This window comes from Gallus gallus, chromosome 2 (assembly GCF_016699485.2).
Source record: "Gallus gallus isolate bGalGal1 chromosome 2, bGalGal1.mat.broiler.GRCg7b, whole genome shotgun sequence".
In the NCBI taxonomy this organism is placed as follows: Eukaryota; Metazoa; Chordata; class Aves; order Galliformes; family Phasianidae; genus Gallus; species Gallus gallus.
Genome location: NC_052533.1, coordinates 134,374,265 through 134,383,856, shown reverse-complemented (window position 1 = coordinate 134,383,856; position 9,592 = coordinate 134,374,265). Strand labels below are relative to the sequence as shown.

The following is a 9,592-nucleotide window of genomic DNA, read 5'->3' as shown; positions in this document are numbered from 1 at the left end:
GCTCCCATTTCTGACATGGCCACTACAGCAATTTAAAAGATGAAACACAGAAACTGTTGAACAGCACACAATGCTGCTACTCGATGGTCTCAGGAGGAAGTGAGGAATATGGCATCTGACAAAAACTGCTTGGGAATTTAGGCAAACAGCCTGTAATGGCCAAATTGATTTTGGCCAGGAGTCCAGGGCTAACACCCACAATAAGTATAAGGTGCCATGGGATCTTTAATGACCCCACTGCTTTGGACATAGTTTTACATTTATTTAATGCACATTTTATGTTTGTGAATAATATACTCCATAAAATAAATACAGTCAGGAAATGCCAAACATTGCCAGTTTCCCAAAGGCAATTTCATAGCTCGCAGAGAGTACTCTCAGGCCTCGATTCATGATCGTGTTAAACTTTGTTTATATGAGGTAATCCAATATTTTATTCATTAAAATGCACCATGCACCTAAGAGGAATTAAACAAATACTTCACTATGCACTAAAATTTTTCTTCCCCCTTCAGTGAGGATTAAGCAGAAATATCTCATGGACTCCTGGACCTTGCAGTGTCAGGGAGGCTGCAGATGCTCTGCCACCTTCCCAGCACTCCAGAGAATGCTATAGAGGACACAGAGAATCTTGTGTTTGGAGCTGCCCAGATCCTCTTGGCCTCTGGGGAGAGATTTGATCTGAAAATGGCAGGTGAAGATCCCACCTTGCCTTCATATGCTCTGAGGCTTGCGACAGCTGAAGAGAGATGGCGGGTGCCATACTGAGAAGGAGGGAGAGGTAGCATCAGCCCATGTAAAGTAATTATTCAAAAGATGGTGGAAACGCCTGTGTCTCTGACATCAGCAGAGCATCATAGAATTATAGAACCATTAAGGTTGGAGAGGACCTCTAGGATCATCTATTGCAACTGTCCACCTACCACCAGTATTGCCCACTAAACCATATCCCTAAATCCACATCTGCCCTTTCCTTAAACACCTCCAAGGATGATGACTCCACCACCTCCCTGGGCAGCCTGTGCCAGTGCCTCACCACTCTTTTTGAGAAGAAATCTTTCCTAATAGCCAAGCAGCTCAGCTCAGGGTGTTCATCACCACCAAGCAGCTGTGATGAGAATCTGTGTTTTTTCTCTGTTTGGGCAGGCTATAACAGCCTTTTGTGTTACACCGATGGTAATTTTGCTTGAGTGCAAATAGAACGAGATTTTCAAAAATAGGTCACTAAACTTAGGCTCCAAGGAGTTTATATGTAGACACTTAGTGATTTGATTAAAAAAAAGCAATCTGAGTGCCCAAGGTCTCCCAGAATTGTCAGATCTGTAGCCAGGCAAACACAGAAAGCTATAATCAGGTCTGAGCAATTATGTACATATTTGTAATTTTAAAGATTATGCTTCTATTCTCGTAATGACTGGGGTTTCATACAACCTTTTGTATTTACTTTCTTTTTTTTTTATTTTTTTTTTTCCTAAAATATTTTTTTAGGAAAATGATGGTGATGGTTTCCTGAAATCCAGATCAGGTCCTGTAGGAAAGACCAAAGTCTGGTTCACGTATGCCATCCTGACCTGCATCCTGCTCAGTACACTGCACAGCGCCTGGTGTCAGCACCAGAACAGATCTTCAGCCATCTCTGAAGGTCCAATCTCCTCCCAGCGCTGAGAGCTGCTCAGGCAGTCTGCACTCAGCAAATGGATCAGATGTGACTCCAAACACCACACATCTGAGAACAATGTTTCATACTTCCATCTCATTTTTCATGCATGAATTCCAGTGCTTCTTGAAAAATATTGGCAGTTAGAAAAGCCATGCAATATTTCTGGAGCATAAGTAAGTATTGCCCTGAGGGCCATCCTGCCACAGGTGACTTTGATTCCCTTTGCAAGGTTTATCTTCTAAAAGTCTTCTGAAGAATGAGCAATGAAATGTCTTGTGGCCTGGATTATATGTAAGGAAGGAATGGTCTTGCTTGTTTCTTCTCAGCAGGGCTTTTCTGAATTCAGGTTTTTCTTGTCAGCCCCCATTACCGGAACAGAGCATCTCTGGACTTTGAACAACATTTGCAGTCCTCCAGGCTCACAGACTTGCAATTACTTGAGGTGCACATCTGACGCAGATGCATCATTTGGGAGACATCTGTCCTGCTGAGCCACAGCATCTGACCTTTCGCTAGAGACCAACTTGGTTGCCTGATAACAACTGCATTCCAATCAACCTGTTGTGTGCAAATGTGTGCGTCACCCACTCACGCTTATGCTTTGCTGTTGCTCATTGCATCCTCTTCCTCCTCCTGCCTGCTGTGTCCCTGTGGCCAAGTGGCTATTGCCATTGCTGGGAGGCCCACTGCTCTGGCTTCTGTTCTAAAGAATCGTTCTTGTGCTGAGCTCAGTCTCTGCTGGCTGTGGCATGCAGCACAGAGGAGGTCAGGGTAGGTGACCTTAATAAGTTATTTGGCCTAAAAAATCTATTACTCTCCTCTGTTTCGTTAGTCACAGCCCCAGGAGCATTAAGACAGGGGTGTTGCCATGATGATGTCTGTCGTCGGGAGACTCATACCAGGAAATGAAGGCCAAGACTGTCAATTTCCAAATTTGATATAGAGTGAAAGGGTGTTTCTGCAAAAATGATCAAAGCTGGGATTGATCTAACATGGGTATTTCAAACCACGTGTTTGGGGCAGGCAGGCTGCAAGCACCTCTCACACAGTAGTGGTGCTTGAAACACTGAACTCAAAACTTGAAACATCATTCCCCCTTTTTAAATGTCAAATCTTCCATATATCATTCAGCAGGAGATCCTCCTAATTAATTTAGACTTTTCTCTCATGGGTCACACCCTTTATCACTTCCCACTCCGTATGACTTGACTTACAGAACACTTGGCTTCAGATGCAGCCTCAGTCCTGCTCTTTGCATGCTATTTGCACACAAATTACTTACATCCCAGTATTAGTCATTCTTCTGTTTCAGCAATGCATTTTTTGTATGTTGTGAGTCTGAGGCAGAAGGAGTATGGTGTGGTTGTGTGAAATCGCTCCCAGTGTGGGAATAAGTCCATGCCATTGTTTAAAAAGGAGTATTTCAATGCATGTAAAACAGCATGGCTTGAGTCAGATCCACCTGAGCTGCTTTTGTTCTTCTGTGCAGCACAGATGTCTCTAGATGAGGCTTTTAAAATAAATAATACAATAAATTAAAAATAACAAAATAAAATAAAAATCTAATAAGATAAAATAAAGTAAAACCACTATCCCCTTCCCCCTCCCATTTTGTTCCAGTGTAATGCCAAAAACTACAGCATGCTGTCTCAAGCTCAGATGTGTGCTCACGGCATTCCCATTTTACCAGCCATTGTAAGGAATGTGGTCCAGATGACAGACCAGTTGGGGTTGGGAAAAAGGGGAGGCACGCAGATCCTGAGAAAGCAGAGAGACTTTTGAGCAAGTACAAGATTTTCGTTATCCACGGAGCTGTAATGGCAATGATATTATTCACACCCAAGTCAGGGGTGTCACATCAGTGGGTATAAGTGCCTGACTCGTATCAGGATCTGAAGGCCATCAGAAATGAGAAGCATCGTGGCAGATCTACACAGCATTTGGTCCTTGTCTCTTCTGGAATCCCTCAGCGCGGGAATCATATCAACCCCTGCATGTGGGGAAAAACTTGGAAATGTGGACAGAAAGCACCACGCTTGCAGTGCTGTAAATCACATAAAAGGAATTAAAAATGCAAAGCTTTACATATTGGGGAGCCCTCACTGGAGGTTTATAGGCACTCCGGCTGACGGCACTAGGAAAACTACGTAACAGAGACTGGAAACAGGCCTTACAAAATCACTAGTTTGAGATAGCTGTTCACCAGAAACAGCTGGGGATAATTCTTCATCTTTCCCTGGAACAGCTTTGTCAGCTTCAGATCGGTGCGTGGTGAGGAAGGTGGCTGTGCGGCTCCTCTGACGTCCCTGTTTGTCACGGCTGGCTGAAGCGCAGCAGCTGGTTCTCCGCTGGCATCCAGGTGAAACCGTAAAGAGGAAACTCTGTCCAGAGTCTCGGTGGATTCTGTGTTGCCTGCAATGCCAAGACTTGCCTGAGGCTCCGAGGTTTCGTCTCTGGGAAAAATTAGGAGGTCTTGACAAATAATTGTAACATGCTGTTATAGAGAATCACAGGAAGGAATGACAAAATCCCCAAATGATTGGGTATTCTGTTCCTTTGTAACATTTTGCTTTTATTAATGAAAATTGTGTGCACATATGTTATTCAGTGGCCAGTTTGCTGTATCCCATGTTTGAGTCCTTTGTAACATACGTCAGATTTAATACATTCCTTTGCCTTCACCTATTCTGTCTTCACCTGCAAAAGCTCTTACTGGAAATGGAGACAGACACTGAGCTGCAGATAATCTCTGTAAGATCATGCAAGTTTTTCTTATGTTTCAACTGATGAGGGTCCCTATCATATGAGTTTACCTTCTGTTTTGGCTTCAAGTGGATCCCATGATGCAGAGCAAAACTCAGCAGAAAAAGAATGAGTTTTCCACCCCAGATGGTAAATTGGTTCAGTTTCACTTGAATCTTGGCTTCTTTGCAAATGTTGTTGCACTTGGCCTTGTAGATTATAATGAAATTTCAAACTAGGATTGTTTTGCTATGTAAATTATGTATTGGGCATATTCCATTCTTGGATGGAGTAGGACTTTCCAAGCAATTACTCCTGTTATCTCCAGAGGCTACTGTGATACTTGGAGATGAAAACATGGAGATTTCTCTCCCTTCGAAGTAATATGGAAGAGAAGGAGAAAACGACCTACCCTTGATACCACTGGAGTAATGCTGAGCTTCTTGGATAGGATCAGATGAAGGAGTCGTTGCAAGAGCTGGGCTGGAAAATGGTGGAGTAGAGAAAGGAAGATGAAGATCCGAAGATTTTGGGACTGAGGAAGGGAGGGGCAACTGGAATATAGATTGGTTCTGGGAGTCAAAGAGACTGGCCTTTGCAAGATGACTATAATATTAATATGTAATTATATATACACAATAGTTATATAATGGCCTGGAGGAAATCTTGATCGTGGCTGTACTTTTTTTTTTTTTTTTTTTTTTTTTTTTTTTTTTTTTTTTTCTGACAGGAATTTCATCCCTTGCTTCAGTGCCAGAGATGATAGTAACGTTTTCTTGAGTTTTGCATCAGCAGTTCTATGTTTTGGGATAGGAAATTAGGTCCTGTTCTTCTTGGACATTGAGGAGCCAGAAGATGCCAAGATATTTCTAAGCCCCAGAAGTAGAGGCTATAGGAATGAAGCAGAAGCCAAGCCAAAAGCTTCTCTTTTGGACAACTGCAGCTGCTGCTTTCCTCGAGCCCAACCAGACACTTGTGAATAGGCTGTCCTGTGGACTTTCCGTTTCATCTGGCATATGGGGTGGAGATTTTGTACCAGAGCTGTACTGATTTTGTCCAAAGTTTTACTTTTACTTTTGCCAAGATTAAGATCCATTCAGAGGTTCTTATCCAGCCAGCTCCCCTGCAGGTGCCAGGACATGACTGGATGCATTAATGGCTCACTCTCTCTTAAAAATGAGATGCCGGCTATGCTGCATTGTTGCTCTGTGAGGAGCTCATAGTACCTCAAGGAAAAAGGATTGGAAGGGATGTGACGCAGTGCATCTCCCGCCTCAGGCCACAGCCTCTGTGCAGCCCACAAGCTGTAATGTTTTCAGAAGTACTGAAATCACATTTTCAGCCTCTACTTCCCTTTGTTAAGCTGGAAACAGGCTCAGGCAGGCTAACTGTCTTGAGCAAATGTGTGTTCACCAGGTGTTGAATTTACTGACTACAGGGAACTTTAAAATCAAAAGTACACTGCATCCTGTATATCTGGCTATAAGTCACTTCTGTTTGGATGAGATAAATCTACCTCAAAGCTCATGTAAATGATCTCCAATAAAAGAGTGAGTTATTTCATTGAAATAATAGGATTGGGCTTATTTTCTCCTGTTTACAGTTCAAGTCATGGCTATGTTCCATCAAAACATGCCTTGAGATTCAGTTGTTGCTGCCTACTTGTTATTTAAAGCTACATTCATTCTGCTTCTAACAAACGTAGAATGTTTATAAGCACGAGGAATACATAATGCAATGGAAAATTTCACATCCTATCTGACTAATACTCCAAACTTTTTGATTTGAAAGGTCACAGGAAAAGAGTGTGGTGCAATGCACCTCTTGCAGATTCTTTGGTGTTTGTCTGTGGTTCTATTTCCAGCCTCTCTATTGTTGTGCTACTTTCTAAGCTCTGTTTCAGCCTCTGGAAGACACTCCCTCCGCAGCCTTCCCCTGGCTCCTCAGGCAGCCCCACTTCCTTGACAGCCTTCAGCTCACTTAGGTTGAGGTGACAACATAATGGAGCTGCTGACGGTCAGGTTTCAGAAAACAATCAGGCACGTTATGAGAAACAATCACTAAAACACAAGCACTTAGAGAAGCCAGAGATAAAAGAGTCTCATTTTCTTGGCAGCCCATGTAGATGTTCTGCAGTGACTGATGATACGACTGTTATCTTGACACCATACTCTCCCATGTTGAAACTGTTTATGGGAAACAAACATCATGTGAAAAACAGATTGCCAGACACTAAGTAAATCACTCTGATGAAGAACGAGTCAAGTACTGCCAGTTTTACCCACACTGTCATTGTTATGATGTAACACATTCCTCATGACTGATATTGTATCCAAATTAGGGCACAAAACCTTCTCTTGATCAGTTAACCGAAATTCCCTGCCTTGTAATAACAACTGCACACGCACATGCTCGCTCACACACAAACCCCAAACCTGAGTGCCTACAGAATGAAACCCCGCACTCGTGGAGGATTAGGGAGGTGGGCAGATATTATACAAACTGTAAATGTTATCCCCTGCCCTCTTTAATAAACTGTTGCAATCTTCAGAGTTCTGCTAGTAATGATTAATAAACATTTGGTGTGCTAAACATATGGAAAAATCATCCCATCTGGACCATTTAAAACTAGGACGTAGACTTTATCTTTGTTTATTTCATCCTTAGCTAAAAGGCTTATTATGAATTGCTATAATCCAAGAAGCCAACCATGGAAGACAGACAAGCTCTTTAGATAAAACCAAAAAGGCAAGTTTTCTAACCGAGGACCAGATGTATTTTTGGGTATTGCCCTTGTACATATTTAGCTGAGCTTTTCAAGTGGTGAAGATTTGCATGTTTGTTTTGCAATACTAATGAATATGTTTTAGATTTACATTTTAGAAAATGGAAACTTTTATCTTCTTGGGGCTTTGTAAGTTAATGATTTCCAGAAGATAGTTTGGTATCCTCTTTTAACCCTTCACCATTGAAAACATATCACTTTCCGAGTCACGAGGATCCAGTGCAGGCCTGCTGAACTAAACCCGGGAGATATATGTGACTCTTTCTATTGTTTATTTCTGGAATTACATAAAATGTGGGTTTTTCATTCTCAATCTAGTGAAAACATATGTAAATGGCAAATTATTTTAAAACTAACTAAATGTGAATCGTGGGGTGGGCATCGCTGTACACACGATCCTTTAATCAGATAAATAAGGAAAATACTGTTGAAGAACATTGTTTTGAGGCACGGTATCTTCTATGAGTTACTGTTTCTGCCAGTTTGGTGTAGGAAGGGAAATGTGCTGTATTGCAGCAGTTTTACTTCTGGTAGAGTGAGCAAAGTTGCAGTTTCATGATGTAGATTTTCCCCATTTGATTTTCTTCAGAGAGGTTATGAGAGAAAATAATTAATGAATAAAACATATTTTTTCAAAGGCTTACCCACACTGGCAATTTTTATTTGACAATGTCCCTATCAGAAATGAAAAATTCTTCCTTAGGGAACAACAGAACATTTTAATACAAGAGATAACTAGAGCTTTGAACTTTGAGTGGTTGACAAATCAGACTGAAACAGCTTTTCTTCCAAATATTTCCAATTGTTCATGCAAAATATGATAGCAAACTAAGTATGATCTCAAAGGAAGATGCAGTTTCTTGTAGTTATATTATGAAACGTTGCAAATCCCTACCTCTCTAGGATGTTACAGTAAGGGTGGTGTCCCAGAAGGGTTCTACCCTGGAAGACTGTGGGGTCTCTGCAAAGCCAAAGCAATTTGCAGTGAAAACAGTTCTGGTAAAAACAATTAGGTTACCACATATCTGTTGTACAGACTTAGCAGGCCATTCATGCATGCAGATGTGTAATACATGTATTTACACATGCATAGACTATCAGGTCTGCAGTTGCACCTGCATCTTTGAGGGGGGATTCCTAAAACCTGGACAATATCCCAGTCATACTATGGAGGCCATTCAATAAAATACCTGTCACCTCTTCTTTTTTTTTTCGGAAAGTAACTATCAAAGTCAAAGTCATTGCTCCCTTGTGCTCTTGATACAGTAAAGGAATGCATGACACAGTGCACATGGCCAGCAGTGACATACCAGCACAGTGCCTCCAGGAGCAGCAAGTTCCAGCTCCTTTGTACCATTTACCCTTTGCCTTATTGTCAGTATGATGCCATGTCAGCTCTAGGTGGGGCAGGTCTTATGTTTCTGGGGCACTTTTAACAGCTGCAGAGTGCACAGGTAGGTTAACATAAGCTCAGATTTGCCTTTCATACCCTTGTCATGTTAACAGCAGACTGCTGACGTCAACGGGGGTAAATCTTTGTTTATTCCAAGGCAGCTCCTATGCAGATCTAAGGACACAACAATGTGTGTGAAGGCAGAAGGTGGGACAGGGCTCTGACCAGTGCCACATAGAAGGTGGTTGGTAGCTGAGATGGGCACAAGGTTTTACATGCATAGGCTTAACTGGAGCTGGCTAAGATGAGTCAATCACAGTGCCCAGGGCTCAAGGATCCTCTATGGATCATGCTGCTGTAGCTCTCAGACTCTTTCCACCAGTGTGGGAGCATGATAGTCCTATGTGGAGCCAGGAGTTGGACTCGATCCTTGTGGGTTCCTTCCATCTTGGAATATTTGATTCTATGATCCTATCACCTGTCTGGGCACAGCAGCTGGGGCATACTGCATGTTCATGAGCTCTCCTGAAAAAGGTGGGAACATAGTGGGAAATGTCCTGTAGGCATAACTGGCCCCTAGGCTATTTGCTATACATTTAATTATAGTCAGTTTAAGCTTCTGAGCTGCCCAGCACAGGTTTTATTTCAGGCACAGCGTTGCAGAGAACATGCCCTTACCTTGAGCAGCGGTGTGCTTTTAACAGTGCCTTTCAGTGACACTGGTCTTCCATCACTGTAGCAACTCTAATGGCTGCTTTGGCATTGTTCTTTTTCTGTAGGTGAAACTGAGGTCAAAAATAAGGCAATAATCCCTGTTTGCTTTGCTTTCCTACTGCTTTTTCTGTTTTCATTGTCTGTAACACTAATACCTCCATTTCCATCAACTTGTGTATCAGTATGAGTGCCGCTCGAGAAATGACAACTGTGCTCTGCTGAAGCAGTACTAATACTGTATTCTAATACTGAAGATTTGTATTTGCATTAAATTGAGAGTGGCTTGTGCACCAAGAGG

General features: G+C 42.2%; 1 long non-coding RNA gene across 1 annotated transcript; it reads left to right on the top strand.

Annotated features, from left to right (window-relative positions):
* Positions 1-1,272: 1,272 nt before the first annotated feature.
* On the top strand, positions 1,273-1,845 carry LOC121109951. The gene is made up of 2 exons (XR_005857746.1): positions 1,273-1,354; positions 1,489-1,845. It is a non-coding gene; the product is annotated as an uncharacterized LOC121109951 (long non-coding RNA).
* The last annotated feature ends 7,747 nt before the right edge of the window (positions 1,846-9,592 follow it).